The sequence below is a fragment of the Lissotriton helveticus genome, chromosome 5_1, assembly GCF_964261635.1.
Source record: "Lissotriton helveticus chromosome 5_1, aLisHel1.1, whole genome shotgun sequence".
Classification (NCBI taxonomy): Eukaryota; Metazoa; Chordata; class Amphibia; order Caudata; family Salamandridae; genus Lissotriton; species Lissotriton helveticus.
Genome location: NC_136065.1, coordinates 1,998,553,176 through 1,998,571,564, shown reverse-complemented (window position 1 = coordinate 1,998,571,564; position 18,389 = coordinate 1,998,553,176). Strand labels below are relative to the sequence as shown.

At 46.9% G+C, this 18,389-nt stretch overlaps 1 pseudogene across 1 annotated transcript in view; it reads right to left on the bottom strand.

The window, feature by feature from the left end:
* The window catches only part of LOC144756152 (E3 ubiquitin-protein ligase TRIM39-like), a 189,951-nt pseudogene that overhangs the window by 51,299 nt on the left and 120,263 nt on the right, over positions 1-18,389 (bottom strand). The gene's annotated exons all lie outside the window — the stretch shown is intronic.

Here is an 18,389-nt window from a genome sequence, read left to right as displayed (position 1 = left end):
AAACTGTAAACCAATTTTGTGCATATAACACATGTAAACTGCGTTTGTGAGGGGCAGTGTTTACATACGTTACCACACTAAACTCACACCCATTGGCGCTTCCAATTGTATTACAACATTTACATAGCGCTTTGTGGCATGCCTACTTGTTTTTTTCAGAATGCTTTCCCATTTTTAAGTCCGACATTGCCAACTACATGCCCCGTTATAATGAGGAATTAAACAGAAAATGGAAATTATACCCTACCTTCCTCAAACCCAGGGAGGTCACCGTGTGGAATGTGCCATTTCTTTCCCCAGCACTTCCCTGGGTGTGTATTGCGAGCAGGTACAGCTGCGTCTGTGTTGTTACTTAAATCAGAAAAGAGGCGCCTGACAGGATGTGCTCCGCTGCTGTTCCCCCCTGGCAGCCTCCGAAAGCATAGAACAGTTCTCTTTCTTAGGGAGAATGCCCCCGCCCCCTAAAGTACACGTTTTCCTAAAGTCACTTGTCCTAAGAACACGATGCCGGGTGTGCAGGGGGCAGCGTCGTGGTGTGGAAGACAGCGGTGGCTAGTCAACTCCTTAACAACAAACACAAAACGAGAAAAACATAAAAGTAGGAACAAACACTCTGCGAGACCCTGGCTGCACAAGGGCATCGGCGCCCAGAACACCCATGTTTGAGTAAGGAAAAGAAACGCTAAACCGTTTTTTCTGACTCCTTATTGCAATAACTCATTAAAGCCACAAAGCGCCTTGTGAGCATACAGCCCATGGAACAGCGCTATGCAGTCGGGCCAAAGTCATTTATGCCCCAGGCCCCCTTTACATTTGATGAAGTCATAAGCACCTCGAAGCCCACCAGCGTTTTAGAGTGTTACAAGTAAAGCATTAAGACACAGACATGGCTGGGAGATGTGTAATTACTTCAGTGGAAAGTTAAAAAAAAAAAAAATCAACAAAGACACAGACCTGACTTAGTCAATAAAACATGAAATAGCCACGGGAGTTTGTGTGAGCCACGAAGCTCTATGTATATGAACACAAAATTCATCCACAAAGCTCATACAATGATACCATGACCCACGGAATTGTCACAGCCACTGTGAGTAAGAAAGTGCCCCTTCAGCTAGGTGTTTTCCCCGTAAGCCATGAAATGGCCCTCACTCACACATATAATGAGGGAAAAACTATAGGGGGGAGAAAAGGAGATGGGAGTAAAGTTGAACAAAATAGAGCAAAAGCAACAATAAAGGCAGGGAAGCGGTGATAAATGTGAGCAAAAGAGGCAAAATAACACACACTCCCTCCCTCTCTCCTAAAGCACACATTAACACCAACTAATCGGTGAAAAAGGCACAAATATCGAACCTCCACATAGAGATTAAGGCCGAACCCCGATTACCCCAAGCACACCTGGAAACACCACACACCACCAAATGCCCACACACTGCGGGCATATACATATACACATCCCCGAATGCAACATACACGAATGAATGGATGCAAACACACCATAAGATGCACTCAAAGAATCACCAAATGCGGTAGGGTGGGGGTACAATACACATTTATGCAGCCACCGTTAAAGACACAATTTCGCACTTACCCTCCATTCAATGCACACAACCCACATCAAATGCACAAACACACATTATATTACAGAAACACACACATACATACATCAAGTCAACACACTCGCTTGTTATTTTGTCATTGGGATAGAAGCAAAGACGTGCACGCACAGCTGCACACACTCATAAAACACTTATTTTCACACAAACCAGAGATAACACGAGTCAACGAAGACCCTGAAACACCGGAAGCTGACTACTTTGCAAGCAGTCGGCATGGTGTGCACCGTGGGTGCAGCATCCGCAGACACACAACAACATGTAGATAAGTCTCTCAACTTTTTTGTGTGCTCTGGATAATAACTTCTCTTTAAAAAAACATATATACCTTAGCGGGGAATTCGGGTAAACGGTGCTTTGCTGAGCCGGAATAGAACAAGGCAAGCTCCAGATTCCAGTGTGGCAAGTGGCACCAAAGCAGCAGGACAGTAGGTGAGTGGCACCCATTCTGGATGACAAAGGGCCAAAAGTCACTATCTTAAGATGCCAGAGAGTTAGCTCACCCACCGAGGAAGGGAGTGGAGCAGGTCCCTATTTCTCAGAAATGTGTGTTATTACTTCAGATTGGCCAAAGGACAGCTACAAACCCTATAGAGTGGCATAGGGTCATACGTTTTCAACTAAGGGTAGCAAAAAGCAAAGATCCCCAGCTCAAAGAGTAGAGGGGGCCAAGTGATGCGGTTGTAGCATGTCAGAGGCGTCCATTTCCTGGTGGTAGTGATGGGGAGGCTGAGCTTCTCATCACGGTGAAAAGGGGCTGATATAGGATGGCACAGGTCACCGACGAAGGGCCACCACCTCAAGATAGCAGTAGTGCAGCTGTTGTGGTCACTGGATGCCAGTGGGGCACGTCAGTATAAAATTAAAGAGGAGTGGGGCAAGTGTGTTCATCCCAAGATGCCAGAGGTGAGAGGGGCTCGCTCTTGGTGATAGAGGGACTGGTGTAGGCACCTCAAGTTGAAAAAGGGACCGATGCGTTCGTGGTAGGGAGCCAGAAGGCAGACAGAGAATTAAAACCCCGAGACACGGCTCCTGTTATAATAATAAACAAGTGGCAGCAATGAAGAATGCGGACTCAGAGGGACGTCAGAGAGGAGGCAGTGAGCGGGGCAGAGTGCAGTGGCTGCAAGTTGAGAGAGAATTGTATCCGTTTCACGGGGGGCGGGAGATTGGACATGGAGAGTGGGATAGGTGGAGAAGGGGGGGGGGGCGGGGGTAGATAGGAGGGCAAACAAAAGCCGCCTCGGATGCAGCACTCTTGCTCCGGAAACGTCCAAATTGGCCCCTGCCTGTGGTTCAACACTAAAACAGGGTCGCTCTTTGAATCTGGGGAAGCAAGGGGAGGACTTTTAGGCAGGCTTTGTTCTCGTCTTCTATTAATGGGAAGGGGCTACAGTTAGTCTGGACATAAATATCTCGAGTTGTCCTTTTTCCTGGAGAGGAGAGCGGTAGGGTGGGGGTACAATACTTCCTGCCTGACCTTTCTTGACGGAGTTGAGCTGGGGTCTTGTTGCGGTTGGAGCAGGGGCAGCATCCTTACCTTGCCATGCGTCATCCTGGTTCTCGGCTCCTTTCCCCGCCGGAGATGCTCTCCTCTGCTGTACCGGGGGTCCGCTGAAGCCGAAGGGGCGTCCTGTGCCGAGTGCGGGCTCCTTTTTCCTGGAGAGGAGAGCGGTAGGGTGGGGGTACAATACTTCCTGCCTGACCTTTCTTGACAGAGATGAGGTGGGCTCTTGTTGCGGTTGGAGCAGGGGCAGCATCCTTACCTTGCCATGCGTCCTCCTGGTTCTCGGCTCCTCTCCCCGCCGGAGATGCTCTCCTTTGCTGTACCGGGGGTCCGCTGACGCCGTCGAAGGGGCGCCCTGTGCCGAGTGCGGGCTCCTTTTTCCTGGAGAGGAGAGCGGTAGGGTGGGGGTACAATACTTTCTGCCTGACCTTTCTTGACGGAGTTGAGGTGGGCTCTTGTTGCGGTTGGAGCAGGGGCGCCCTGTGCCGACTGCGCGCCGGGGTACTCCGCCTGTGCTGCTACGGTATGTGCCCAGAGGATGCTTTCACATTCTAGCAACATCCACCGGGCTCCAGAGCACGCAGCAGGACTGTACCATCTGCGGGCAGCAGAAGAGGAGGCTCCGGTCTGCTTCCTGTAAAATCGGCACACAGAGCACACTGCGGTCTTCTGGCAGGCGGCGGCGGGGATGCAACGGCCAGACGCGGTTGGGCAACAATGGCGGCCGGGCAACAATGGCGGCCGCAAGAATCCGAAAATTTCGGATTCGGGGGCGTGTTTTTGGTATTTTGAGTGACGGATGACGTCACAGGCGAAAGAACGCAAAAAAACACGCCCCCGAATCCGAAAGAGACGGGGCTTTATTGGAGTGACTCCCTTCTCCAATGGCTGGCCTCCGTTTAGGAAGCCAGCCAATGGAGGAGAATGGAGGAGAGAGGCGGGTTCCAATCCCCCTAACTCCAAAACATTAATTCTTCGGGACTCCGCCCTCACTGCTTCGCTGTGAGAGCTAGGTCCCTCGACCTAAAAAAGGGGGGAGAGGGAAGTGACCCTTGTCTATGGGGCTTCTTCCTGACATGCCCATAAACATACCCCTGATGCCTAATGGGTTTAATTGCCCCCCAACAACCCAGGGAGCGGTGGGGGAAGGTAAGGGGCTACAGCCAAATCTGCCTTTTGAGAGGCAGGGGGCAGAAGGATAATGTTACTTAACCAGTAAGCATCTGTTCTTGGCATTTATAGCTGTAGATTCACATGCTTTGCATACTCCTGCCATCTAGTGTTGGGTCCGGATGTTTGCACTTTGTTTTTCTTCGAAGAAGTCTTTTCCAGTCACGAGGTAGGGGACTCCTCCTTTCGGTGATAGTGCACATGGGCATCGACTCCATTGTTAGATTGTTGTCCTGCAAAGGGTGAGAATGGAGTAGTGGTAAAGAATAGAGATGTCCATGCGTATGTACGTATACTAAAGAGAACTGCAGCAGCTACAGGTACCCGGGAAGGTAGGTGGGTGCATGTGAATCTACAGCTATACATGCCAAGAACAGATGCTTACTGGGTAAGTACCATTATCCGTTCGAGGCATGTGAGCTGTAAATCACATGCTTTGCATAAACTATATAGCAGTATCCTCCCAAAGCGGTGGCTAGCCTGTAGCTGTTGGAGGTGTCTGAAATAATGTTTTAAGTACTGCTTGGCCCAGATTAGTTGTTGTCTCGCTAACACATCTACACAATAGTGTTTGGTTAATGTGTGTGGTGTAGACCATGTTGCAGCTTTGCAAATGTAAACTATGGGGATGTTTCCTAGGAAAGACATAGTAGCCCCTAAGTGAAATACGCTCTAGGGGGGATAGTTTGAGTTTTTGGGTTTTGCATAACAAGTTTGAATGCATTTAACTATCCACCTTGCAATACCTGATTTGGAGGTAGGATTTCCCTTGTGTGGTGATGCAAAATCAACAAGTAGTTGTTTGTTTTTACAATATGATTTTATTCTTTCTATGAAATATAAAAGTGCTCTTCTGACTTCTGAGGTGTCTAGAGTTCATTCTGCAGAATCAGGTTTGGGGAAGAATACAGGTAATTCTACCGACTGATTTATGTGAACTGCAGATACTACTTTAGGTAGAAATTTGGGCTTTGTACGAAGAACCACGTTGTCTCTGTATAGTTGGAAAAAAGGTTCTTCTATGGTTCGTGCCTGTAGTTCACCCACTCTCCTCAATGAAGTGATTACAATGAGGAAAGCGGTTTTCAAAGAGAGAAACTATGGTTCGCATTTGTACATGGGTTCACAAGGATGGCCCATTAATCTTGTGAGAACTTGGTTAAGATTCCACACTGGGGCAGGTGGGAGTCTTGGTGGTATGACTCTTTTTAGTCTCTCCATGAAAATTACGGGCACTCTAAAAAGCGATAAATGTTGCCTGTTTTGTAGATACGCAGCTATTACTGCGAGATGTAGCCTGATGGAGGAGTAAGCTAATGCGGACTGCTGCAAGTGTAACAGATGATAGATGATGTTTTTATGGAAGCATCAAGCGGGTTGCTATGATTGCTATTGCAATAGATAACAAAACCTTTCCATTTAGCTGGGTAACAGGCTCTTGTGGTAGGCCTTCTGGCCTCCCTAATGATGGTCATACAGCCTGGTGAAAGGTTCAGATAATCAAACTGACATCAGGAGCAAGATCACGAGGTTCAATTGTTTGGGATCTGGGTGTCTGATTTCTCCATGGCTGTGTGTGAGTAGACTGGAGGTTAGGTGCAGCTTTTGATGTGGGACCAGAGACCGCTACAACAGGGTTGTGAACCATGGTTGACGGGCTCATGTGGGAGCTACTAGGATCAGTGTGAGGGATGTTTGCCTGAGCTTCCAAACCACTAATGGAATAAGTGGGAGAGGCAGAAAAACTTAGGCAAATATCCCTGACCAGTTCATCCATAGTGCATTGCCTTTTGAGAGCTGGTGTGGGTACCTGGAGGCAAAGCTTTGGCATTTGAGTGTGGCAAACAGATCTATCTGAGGGACTACACTAGTTTGGAAGTATGGGAGGAGAACAGGAGGGCGAAGTTCCCATTCGTGTATCTGCTGCCTCTGTCTGCAATCTAGTTGTTCACTCCTGGGAGGTGTTCCGCTAGGAGATAGATTTTGTGGTGAATGGTCCACCTCCAGATGTCTTGGGCTAAGTGGGACAGTTGGAGAGAGTGTGTTCCCCACTTCTGTTTGTATGTAATACATAGTGGTCATGTTGTCGGTACAAACCAAGACAGCTTTGCCAACCAGGTGAGTTTGAAATGCCTTGAGAGCTAGATAGATTGCAAGCAGCTCTAAATGATTGATGCGGAGCAACTTTTGCTGTTGGCTCCACAGGCCTTGCACTGTGTGCTGCTGAAGATGAGCTCCCCAGACAGTGAGGGACGCGTCCGCTGTTAGTACGGTCTGTGGAACTGGTTCTATGAAGGGCCGTCCTTTTGATACACTTTGTGTGTTCCACTACTGCAAAGAGCGATCAGTATGGCCGTTTACTAATACTAGATCGATTAACAGACCCTGTGACTGATTCCACTGACAGGCTAAACATTCCTGAAGTGGACGCATGTGCAGCCTGGCATGGAGGACGATCATGAAGCAAGATGCCATCTTTCCCAGTAGTTGCATATAATCCCGAGCTGGAAGCGAGTGATTGGGTTGAAACTGGATAACTAAAGCCTGAATGTTGCAAAATGGCTGCGTTGGGAAATGCAAGAGCCTTTTGAGTACCTCAAGTGGCTCCTAGGTAGTTTTGAGTATTGGCCGGCTGGAGATGTGATTTTAGTATATGGACTGTGAAACCTAGTAACTGAACTGTTCTGTGACTGTGCTGGAGACATTGCGGATTCGTACAGGCTTGGATGAGCCAGTCGCCCAAGTATGGGAAGACATGGATGAGTTGTCGTCTGCGGTGAGTAACGACTGGCGCCAGACACTTTGGGAAGACTCTGGGGGCAGTGGGGACTCTGAACAGGAGTACCATGAACTGGTAGGGTTGACCCGCTAACACAAACCTGAGAAATTTGCAATGAGCGGGCTGGATTGGAATATGAAAATAGGCGTCCTACAAGTTTACGGTAGACAGAAGGTAGTTCTTTTGCAGAAGTGGTAGTACTTGTTGAAGTGTTACCATGTGGAAAAGATCTGACTGTACGTAAAGATTCAGTTCTCTGAGATCTGATTTTGGTCTGAGAGAACCATCTTGTTAGGGTATTAGGAAGTAAAAGGAGTACATGCCCGTTGTGTATTGGTGGTACGAGCTATATATAATCTTTTAGAAGGAGAGACTGAACATCTTGTTTGAGGAGGTGTAGGTGATCCGGTGAGTTTGAGTGACTGAGAATGTTTGGAGTATTGTTGGTGAACTCCAGGCAGTAACCAGAACAGATAATTTGTAGTCCCCACTTGTCTGTGGTTATGGACTACAGATTGGTAAGAAATCTGAAATTCTTCCCCCGACAGGTGTTAAATTGTTGTAGGACAGTGTAGGGAAGTCACTGCTTTGTATTGGAGGAGGAGGTGCGTGTTTTCGAACCTCTACCTCTGCCTTTGCCGTTGTTGCCTCTGTAACCCCCTCTGAAGTAACTTTAAGAGGCAGAGGGTTGGTTGTTGCCTTTGTACGCAGTGGTGCTTTCTGAGGAGGTATTTTTGGACCCCCGCGGTAGCAAGAGCATCAAAAGGAACCACGGTGTGCGTTAACTGAAGGGTTCCCATGGACTTGGCCACTTCAGTGTCTTTCTTCATCTTTTCCAATGAAGATTCTGCCACCGGGCCAAGGAGGTGTTCTTTATCAAAGGGTGTGTTCAGTATGTAAGTCTGAACCTCAAGTTTGAACCCTGACATACATAGCCAGGCGTACCCTCTTAAAAGGACGATGGTGTTTATAGCTCTAGAAGCAGTGTCTGCAGCATCTAGGGAGCACCTGATTGCATTATTTGAAATGAGCTGTCCTTCCCGCACTAGGTCTTGTGGTTTAGATTTATGTTCCTCTGGCAGAAATTGGAGCAATTGCTCCATCTCGTCCCAATGCGCTCGGTCATACCTTGGGAGCAGCGCTTGCATGTTAGAGATGCGCAAGAAGTTTGCTGCTTGAGAGGCAACCAGTTTCTCTGAAGCATCAAGAAGCTTGGATTCTTTATCTGGGGGCGGAGCATCTCCTGTAGTTTTACGTGCGTTGGACACCACTAGGGAGTCCAATAGTAATGGTGCCTTTGTGTACACTGGGTCAAATGGTGCTGGCTTGTACATTTTTTCTAGCATAGGGGTAATGATACGGGCCCTGACGGGGTCATTAAATAGGTCATCAACATGCCTGATCATACCTTTGAGCATGGGCAGTGTGTGCAATGACTTGTGTGCTGCCAAGGGTTTGAAAAAGGAAATCCTCTTCAAGGGATTCTTTGTGCAGCTGTACCCCATGGTAGTTGGCAGCTCTACCGAGTAGTACAATGTAACCTACACTGTCATCCGGTGGAGAGGGCTTGGTAAGGTACAAGTCAGGATCATTCCTTGTGGGCGAATTGGTATTGTAGTCGTCCTAGGGGTCTGTAGGTTATGGCTGATCATCTCGATCCCAATCCCCATCCCCATCATCCTGATTGTAAGGTGTATGTGGTGGTGAGTGTTCAGGTAAAATTGGCAAAGGTTGAAAACGAGAAGAAGGTGGTGATGGAAGAGGAGGATGGGATGGGTTAGTTTAGAAATGTCTCGCTTTTAAGGGAATGTGGTATTCCTCTCCTGTTGCAGCTTTGCGTTTTAAAGTCACTTTGGTGGTAATGTGTCCAGTTTTTGGATGAATGAAGAGCACCTTTTGTTTAGAGTTCGGTTTGTCAGTTGGAGTGTCGAAAAGGTGCTTTTTTGGTGAGTTTGGCACATCTGGCTATTTTGGGGGCGAAGGTGCCGGTGTTTTAGGCGTTGGTGTTTTCAGATCCGGAGTGTGTTTTGGTGGCGAAGGGGGTGGGTCGGAATGCAAACATTCAGAACCAACACTAGTTGGCAGCAGTTTGCGCAGCATGTAATATTCAGCTCACATGCCTTGAAATTAATTTTTTGAGGTGTGGGGGCTTTGGCACGCCCATTCTGGGCAGCCCCTACCCCTACATATGATAAAAAAACAATCCCTGGTGGCTAGTGGGCTTTCTACCGCTCCCTCCCCCCCCCCCCACCAATTTGGGAGGTATTGCCCCCATCTGCCTCCCAGGGGGGCAAATCAGCATTTTCGGGGAAATGTTTGGGGTGGGGGCAAATGCCCTTGCCCAAGTGGCCGCGCCCCACATCACTCGTGCCTAGTGGGTGGATCCATGCAGGGGGATGCCCTCCTGTGGCAATCCCCAAGCAGGGATCCACTGGGGAGAAGTACCATTGGAAAAGGAAGATTCTCCCCTTTTCAATGATACCTCTCCAGTCTGCCTCGGTGCTCAGGGGGATGAGATCGCCCCGTGAGCACCGAGGCAGTGAAACTGAAATAAAGCTGAGGGCTCATTTCAATTTCTCTAAAATTATGTCAAAGCGACATGCGTCCTCATCCTCATTTCAGAGAACCAATCAGAACAGCTTCGGGAGCTAGGGAAGCTCTTCCTCGGCTCCTAAGGCTGTTCTGATTGAAAGGAAATCCTGTGGCAAGTGCATGTATGGCCGGGAGCTATCGGACGCACATAAGCACTGTGGCATCAGGCGGCTCACGGGCGTCCGACGCACGCAAGGGGTTAAAGAAAAGTATGGGAATTGTGATGCTGCATGCAGTGGGGGCAGGTTCAGTGAGAGTGGAGCGGAAGTCAAAAGTGTGGCAAAAAAAGATTCGGTGATTTGTTCTGGTCTGTCATCATTGGATAGCTACATATAAAATAATGCGCAATTAAATGAAAAATAGAAAAAGTTTTTACCTGGGGTGGGGGGTGCACAATTGTACATTATGAAACCTCTCTTAAGTTAATGCACTGCAGAAGTCTGTGTGTAACCAGAAAGCCACAGAAAAAGCCATGAGAAGAACTAGACAGCGACACCTTCATCCCGTAATGGACAGTTGGTATCCTGACAGCTGGGGGTTGGCCTTACGTCGCTCCGTGTTGGCACGGGTGCAGCAACCACATAAAATCATTGGGTAGCAGGCACAATACGAAATAGAAGAGCACAGGCTAAATAATGAGATGGCAAAGTAATGCCCAGTGGCTTGAGTTTGTTTCAGGATAGGTATCAGGCGTTAGTCATAAACGGCGCGGCACTCTTATGATCACCCATAAGTTAACGCTACCTGTGTACTGCATAACAGAATATGAATGAACTTACAGCAGTTTTCCCATTAAAACAAAAAAGTGTTGGTCTGTTTTGTTGATGATGCAACTGTATTTTGTCACAAAAGTACGTGTATTAACAAGTCTGATAACAGAAGGGCTAGAGGTGGAAATGCTAGGAACTGTGCTGATTTGGAGACCCTGCAATCTGTGCCCAGCAACAAGTGCCCTCGCTCTAGGTCATTGGGGAGGCAGTGCTGTCGTGTGGGGTCCTGTGACACTTCCCTCTGCTTGTGAGAGATATTTCCAAGATTCACGCATGACCCTCTGGGACAGGTTTACTTTATTAACACTGATGCATGCACAATGGGGAGGGGCAGGTGCTATCGGCTGTGCTGATGATCACTCTTCACATTCAAAAGGAGTTTTGCGCCAGAAGTTTACAAGAGGGCAATCTCAATAGTTCATGAAAGTGGGCATAAAAGGCCGATGACCGTGCAAAACCGTAGGAATCCACAAAAAGTCAGATAAATGTCAAGTGAAGCAGCACGTCATGGCTTTGTTTGGTAGCCTAGAAGCAAATTAAAACCGGCGCAAACAGTGGACAGGCGGGGGCAACTTTACTTGCTCGTAATTTGAGAATTTCCACAAGTGGCAAAGTGCTCGCCTACAACAATTGAAAGTGTGCCTGAGCCCTACCAGAGGGCAGCAAGTGAGTTCAGCTGCAGCATTAAACAGCACAGAGGTCGCGTGTAAATCACACCGTGCATCACTTTGGCTGACATAGGCGCCGTAAGAAAAACCAGATATTCCGCCTCAAGTGCCAATCAGACGCCATCACAGACCTATAATGGGTGGCGCCTTGCCAGAAAACCCCAGGCAAGTTACCACCCACGGATCCACTAAACGTAGTCACTGCCAGGTCCTCAGTACATTTGTTTACACCACACAGAGAATCTGAATGAGACCACGTGGTTTTTGGCACTCAGCATAAAAAAAGTCAACGATTCTGTGTTGACTGGTGTTGTGGTACATTTGTTGTAGGATCTGCTTTCACGGTTATCCCCACTTTTTGCTGGTGTCATTCTGTTTTCCGACTAGTCTGTCTGGGATCCTTCTAATCAGGACCCCAGTCACTGTGTTCTCTCCCTAAATTGGACTATGGTAAGTACTTTGGTACCTTCCTAATTGACTGCTGGTGTACCCTTCTAAGTTCCTAGTATATGGTAATAAGGTACCCAGGGTAAAGGTACACTAGCGGTCTCCCCTGGCTGCAGCAAGTATTATGCAACCCATGAGAGACCACTCAAACTGTGACTATGGGCCTGCCATTGCAGCCTGTGTGAGTTGGTGCTAGCGCCACTTACCACAGTATATAAGTTTCCTTATATCTGAGGTCACTGCACTTAAAACCTATAAGCCCCCCTTACGGTAGGCCTTTCAATCCTGAAGGCAGGGTGCTAGGTTATAAGTGTGCGGGTGCCCTGCATGAGTAGGGCACGCCTTACAAACCCTGGAGTCAATTCTCCAGGGTCTGTAAGTGCGGTGAGCCATTTTAGACATATAGTGGGCATCAAGTAGATTACGAGATGTCTATCTGTATATTGGCTACACCAAAACCAGTCATGTATGGTATCAAACATGTTGGATCCTTCCCCAACACGGATTCCAGTGTTGGATGTAGGATCCCGTGTACTGGAGGGCTCCCCTATGGAGATTCCCAGTACCAGCCTTTCAGGGTCTAACAGCAAGCTAGTGCTGCTGCCGACTACAGACCGGATTCTGCCCTCCTGCCGCAGAGCCAGCATCGAGCAGGGGAATGTAGAACAATAGGTTTCCTGTCACAGGGAGGTGTGACCATCTCCCAGACAAGGATTTGTGTATTGGGCTGGTGTGGGAGCGCTAGCCAGCGCCACCAGACTACTTTGAAAGGCACATTTGGTGCCCTCCTTGTATACTTTGGCGCAAAACTGGGCAAAGGACGAGAGTATCGTCCCCTCTGTCCAGACCCTCCTCTGGGTGGGCGCCCTGAATAGTCCCAACCCTTTCCTTTGGGTAATTAAGGGCTTACCTGGGGGTGGCCCTTCAGATTCGTCGTGGGACAAGATTCAGATCTGAAACCACTTCTCCTTCCACCGTCTGGACACTTTGGACTTCACTGGACTGCATCGGTAAGACTTCTGCTGCTCCTGGTCTCATTGCCCTGCCACTTTTTGTGTAGTCTGTGCTTTGCTTCATCCAGGTTCTTCTCCAGGCGTGTGGGCATCAAAGACACCTGAAGGAATCTCCCTTAGAGTGAAGGAGTCACTCCCCTGCATCTGCAGGCACCGCAACTGAGCTGACCGGTCTGCTTCTCTGGACGTCCTCCGGATTTCGAAAGGTCCAGCAACACAGGTCGTGCTTCTAAAACTCCCTTGAGGCATGCACTGTCTTCTTACCGAGTTTGAGGTCAGTATCCCTCGTCGGAACCGCTGGAACAGCACTCCTTTGCACAGCGTTGACTTGCAGTTGCCAAAGCTTGTTGATTCTTACCCAGAGATCGAGCTCCAAGAAGCTCTAGCATCTCATCCTGCCAAGATCTTCATCCTCACCACATCCTCTGCATCTTTGGTGAGCAGCTAGAGGTCCTCTTCGGACTCCTGGGCCTTTGGCCTGTGGGCCCTATTGGGGGTTTTAATTAACTAAAAAAATTATAAAGTGCCCAAATTACCCCTGAAGGCTATCTTCGCGCTGTAGGAAGCAGGACAGCAGAAGTTAATTGGCAAAAAGTTTGTTTTAAGGAGTTTCCTGAAAAGTGAGAGATCTGCACACTTCCAAAGTTGAAGGGGTAGGTGATTCCAGAACAGGGGGGCCAGATAAAAGAAGGCTTTACCTCGTGTGCGGGATGTCCTAAAACAGAGTGTAATAAGAAAGGGATTTCTCCCTGGAAGGTAAGGATCTGCTCGGCTGGTATGGGATACATTTTTCAGTTAAATAACTGGGTCCTTTGCCATTTAAGGCTTTGTGTACTATGCAGCCGATTTTGAACTTAATTCTCTGGTGAATGGGGAGCCAGTGGAATTGTCGCAGATTGGGGAGAGAGGCCGTTCTGGGTGGCATATCCTGGACTAGCCAAGCTGCTGTGTTCTGCACCACCTGAAGTTTATTCAGTAATGATTCATTAGCTCCTGCCAAATTAGCATTACAATAGTCCAGGCGGCTAATGACCAGTGCCTGAACCAGGGTTTTATGCACAGACTGAGGAAATACTCTATGCCAGAGGCTCATCAAATGAAAGCAGGTGCCATTGGAAGTCACAACTTGATCTTTCATGGAAAGAGCCTGAGCCAAATAAACACCCAGATGTTTAACCACTGTCTTCGGGATAGGAGCTGTGCCTAAGTCAACAGACCACCACTCTGCAGACCAAAGTGTACGGGCATTGCCAAAGAGCATAATCTCAATCTTTCCAGCGTCAGCTGGAGAAAGGTTTCCGTCATCCAGGAGGAGATTGCTTTCATGCCATCTGAGAAATGGGATTTAGTGGTCATAGTGCTATTAAAAGACAGGAGAAGTTGGGTATCATCTGCATAGGAGAGGAGGGTGAAACTCAATTCTCTGATATTCTTAGCAAGGGTGAGTTTAGTGGAACAAGATCGGAAAGTCCAAGGTTATGGTCTGAGTGCGATGTGTTAAACTAGAGAACCATTGTAGAGCTTGTCCACAAATTCCTATCTCCTTTACTCTTTGAATCAGTGTGCAATGTGACACTGTCTCGAAAGCTACAGATAAATCCAACACCACCAGCAGCATAGCCTAGTTGTCATCAAGAGAATATCTGATGTGATCTGTTACTGGTATCAGTGCTGATTCAGTGCTGGACATAGGTCTACAACTGGATGGTTAAGGGTATAGGCAACCAATATGCTCTATGTATTTTGTGAGTTTTTTGTTAATATGGCCTTTTAATAATTTGCTCATCAGAGGAAGAAGGGAGATACAGCGATAATTAGACAGATCAGATGCTGGCTCCAGTGGGCTCCCTTGCTTTCTCGTGGCCTGCTCTGACTCTCCTACACTTAGTAAGTCCCTCAGACCTTGCTGGTCCTGACACTGCACCTTCTTCGTTTTCCATGTCTGTTGCTGCTGCTAAGGCGTGCTGGTGCTCCCCCTGGACACAGACCCCCTGCTTCTTGACCTCTGACAGCTCGTGAACGGCTCCTGGTCTTCCACGGTGTTGTCTGTCCTGACAGCTGCAGCAACAAAGTCACCGTCAACTCTCCTGCATCTTCAGTAATAGGTCTTCCATGCCTCCTGGTCACTCCAGAGTGGCATAGACTCTGCCCCCTCTGCTTGCAGGTAGTCCTCTTCAAGAATCCACCCTTGGATTCCACCGGACTCCTTCACCTTCTTCGCTCACGGCATCTTCACTGAAGTCCTCCATTGTGGTCTATGGCAGTTTCCAATATCACTTCGCACCTATGCCCCACGTTTCCCTGGTGGAGGAATCCTGGTTCCTGGGGTATCCACAGGTGGGGTGACTCTCCAACCTTCCATTTTCCCAGGGGTTTCTTCAGGGTCCTTCTTGAAAGATCCAAGCTCCATGCCATGACCTACAAGAGCCCGTGGAGGACGCCAGAGGAGGAACTGTCCAATAAGATGTAGGTAAAGAAGAGCAACGTAGGAGCCAACCAAAGGCCAGTAATGGGTGGGCTCTTGTAAGATGTTTCTTTTGTTACCAGAGATATCGCAAACACAGGGCAAGCTCTGTGTAGGTTAGCCTAAAAATCAAGACACAGCCTATAAATCATACAGTGACTCACACTTCTGCTCGTTAGCAAGCGTATTTACTTGTAGTTTCTACATTTTTATTTAAGTTAAGAGTACTCTAAGGCTGAAAAAAACAAACCACTTAATTTTGGAGAAGAGGATTGCCAGACTCTGTAGCGCTGCACCTCTGTAATTTGAAATAACCATTTCTAGTTGTAAAACCGAGGGGGTATAACTTTAGTAAAATATTAACAGAATACTCAATTCAAATGACTAAAGTAAACAGATGCGCAATGTACAATATGTAAATATTTATTATAAATCCATGGGTTATGGTAGTAAATTATCAAAGCTATTCAAATTCAGAGGGATACCCTCTTCCAAACAAATTCTTATTTTTTCCATTGAAGAAATAATTCCCTTATCCATATTCTTGGCCCGCTTTCTGCTGACCACTCATACTGACGATTATACAGCTCTCCAGGAAAAACCAGCCCATTGTTTACAAGATAGGAGCAGAACCAAAAGTTAGGAAACAAATCCACCTCCTCCAAATTGTTAAAGGCCTACCTCCAATTTAACTATTTACGTATCATTTTGTTGAATAGCAAGCAGACTTGAAGACTAGAAAACTCTGTTCGTTTTTTATTTCGAAATTGCTTATTTGTGCTGCTTTCAAATGTAAAATTAATTATAAAATTCATTTTTATGGCATGTTCCTGCAGAGAAGGTCAAAATCGAGAAAAGCCTATTTCTGCCATTTTGATTCGAATGTATGACATTACAACACATGCTTTTACATCGCATGCCTTTACAACGCATAGTGCTTTTGGGCGCTGGGTAGTGAATTTTTAATTTACTATTCCAACTCCAGTCCCCGTGGATAGTAGGGAAGGTGTTGGATAGTACATTAAACCTATTCCCTATCCTAGAGCCCCCCCAGCGCAATGCGTTGTAATGGTTTGCGTTGTAAAAGTTGCGTCGTAAAGGCACTGCGTGGTAAAAGTTGCGTTGTAAAGGATGTTCACCTTTTGATTCATGTGATTCAGTTTTTAGGAGACTAGTGCCATATTTCACATCCTACTTGATATTAATGATATAATCAGATGAGATCAGTGCAAGTAGGGCATATGATGTAGTCCAGGAGCTGTAGAGCGCTGTACCCTCACATGAGGTGTTTTAACAGTCAGGTTTGTGGGTCCAGCTGAGACTTGATAAACCCAAATCTCACTCTTTAGTCTCATTTCATTCAACTCATGATGCACTTTCGAAAAGACGAATGCTTAATAGCAGGAACCTACCTGCTTATTTGGAATGTTGAAATAAGCTATTTTAACACAGCCATGTTAACTGCCTTTAAACATAGGAGCAAAAGCCAACATATTCTCTGCTAACTATAACTGCAACCACTCACTCCAATCATTCTTGAAGATTCCTAATCATCATGTTTCTCACACATCATGCAATTAACTCCCTTCTAGGTCTAGTCTAGGTTGCTTCTAATTTCTAAATCTCTCCTCAGCTTCTTCCTGTAAATGAATCTCTTGTTTCTTCAGTATTTCTACTAAATGTCTCATAAAATTCTTGAATTGAATTATTATTCTTATTAACAGAAACCAAATTCTTCATTTCAGTAACTCGTGACATGGTATTTCGTAGCCTATCTTTAACTCCACCAATAAATCCTTTTTCAATTAAAGTAAAAAAACACCATTACACAACAAAGAATAGCTTTTGGGAAACTGCAGACCTCAGCAGCGGTATATATTCCAGCAGCGCTCCAGATTCCAGAAGGGCAACAGTCTCACCGTAGTGGAGAAAACCTTCACAGTAGGGCAGAGTCCATCAGCAGTGCAGACCCCAGTAGTGTTTAGATCCCAGCAGCACTACAGATCTCAGAACTACTACAGACCTCAGCAGTAATGCAGCCTACCAGCAGAGAGGCAGTGATCAGCAGTGCTAGACACTAGCAACAGTGCAGAACCGAGTAATGCTCCAGCAGTTGTGCAGATCCAGGCAGCGGTGTAGATAATTTGTTCTCTCCTGAAGAGCTTATTTAAAGAGTTTTATATAGCGCTGGCAAGACCCGGGGACATTGGAGCGCTTTACAGACATAAGGATAGACAATGTTGAGCTGATAGCATAGGACACATAGACCAACCTCGTTGAGGGTCGGGTCAAAGTATTATCATAGCGCTTTACAGACATTGAGAAGTCGATATTGAAAACATAGATTACAAATTACAGACTTGTTGAGGGTCAGATCACAGTAGTATGTGGGGAGGGGACTTACATATAGTATTTAATATGAGGAAAAGAGTCAACTTGACAGCTTAGTGTTAGAGTCTGTAGGGTTGAAGTGTCAGTTGAGAAGATCATTTAATTGTCTTTTGAAGCTCACAAAGTAGTGGTTCATTCGGATATGAACTGGGAGGGCGGGAGTTCTACATTTTGAGGACATTGCCCAAAAAACAGCTCGAAAGGGGAGTCTGGGGGCAAGTAACCATCAGTGGCCCAAACGATGGGCCTGAGGGGAGAACAGGGCGCGCAGGCTCCAAATCGGTGCGAGCCGACGTTTCCTTCACCTTCGAATTATCTGAATAAGGAGCCAATGTGCCCGATTTTGTGAATGCTTCAATTAACTTCACAGGCCAAGCAGATTAATCCTGACTGGACCCTTCCTTCCTTAAACAGCATTGACAGAGTGTTTTGCTCGCTCACACCGATTTGGAGACTACGCGCCCTGTTCTCTCCTCAGGCTCATCGTTTGGTTCACTGATGGTAACTTGCCCCCAGTCTCCCCTCCCCACAGTCCTTTCCTGATGAAGACCCCCATCATAAAGGACATACTTACCTACATCTTTCATGGGGTCGAAATGTTGACATCTACCACACTAGCCAGTCTGACCAACAGCGATTAATCACTGTGGCCTTATCTATAACTATGGCTATGGCTATCTAAATATCTGGATGTAATGTGATTTACCTGGCTCTTAAATGAGCCCTTTCCTGAGAAAATAACTGAGTTTGTGAATTGTGCACTTTTCCATTCACTACCTTAACCTCACTTCATTCACTACGCCCTCACCCTTCCCTCCTGGGGCACTGCTTTGAATATTGTGTTAACAAATGTTATAAAATACAGGCTGTTCAGTGTGATTAAATAACTCTTCATTAAGAATACCTCGATTCTGTGTATAACTTTTTCTTGGTTCTTTAAAACACAGTAATTCATACACTGGGACTGCTCTA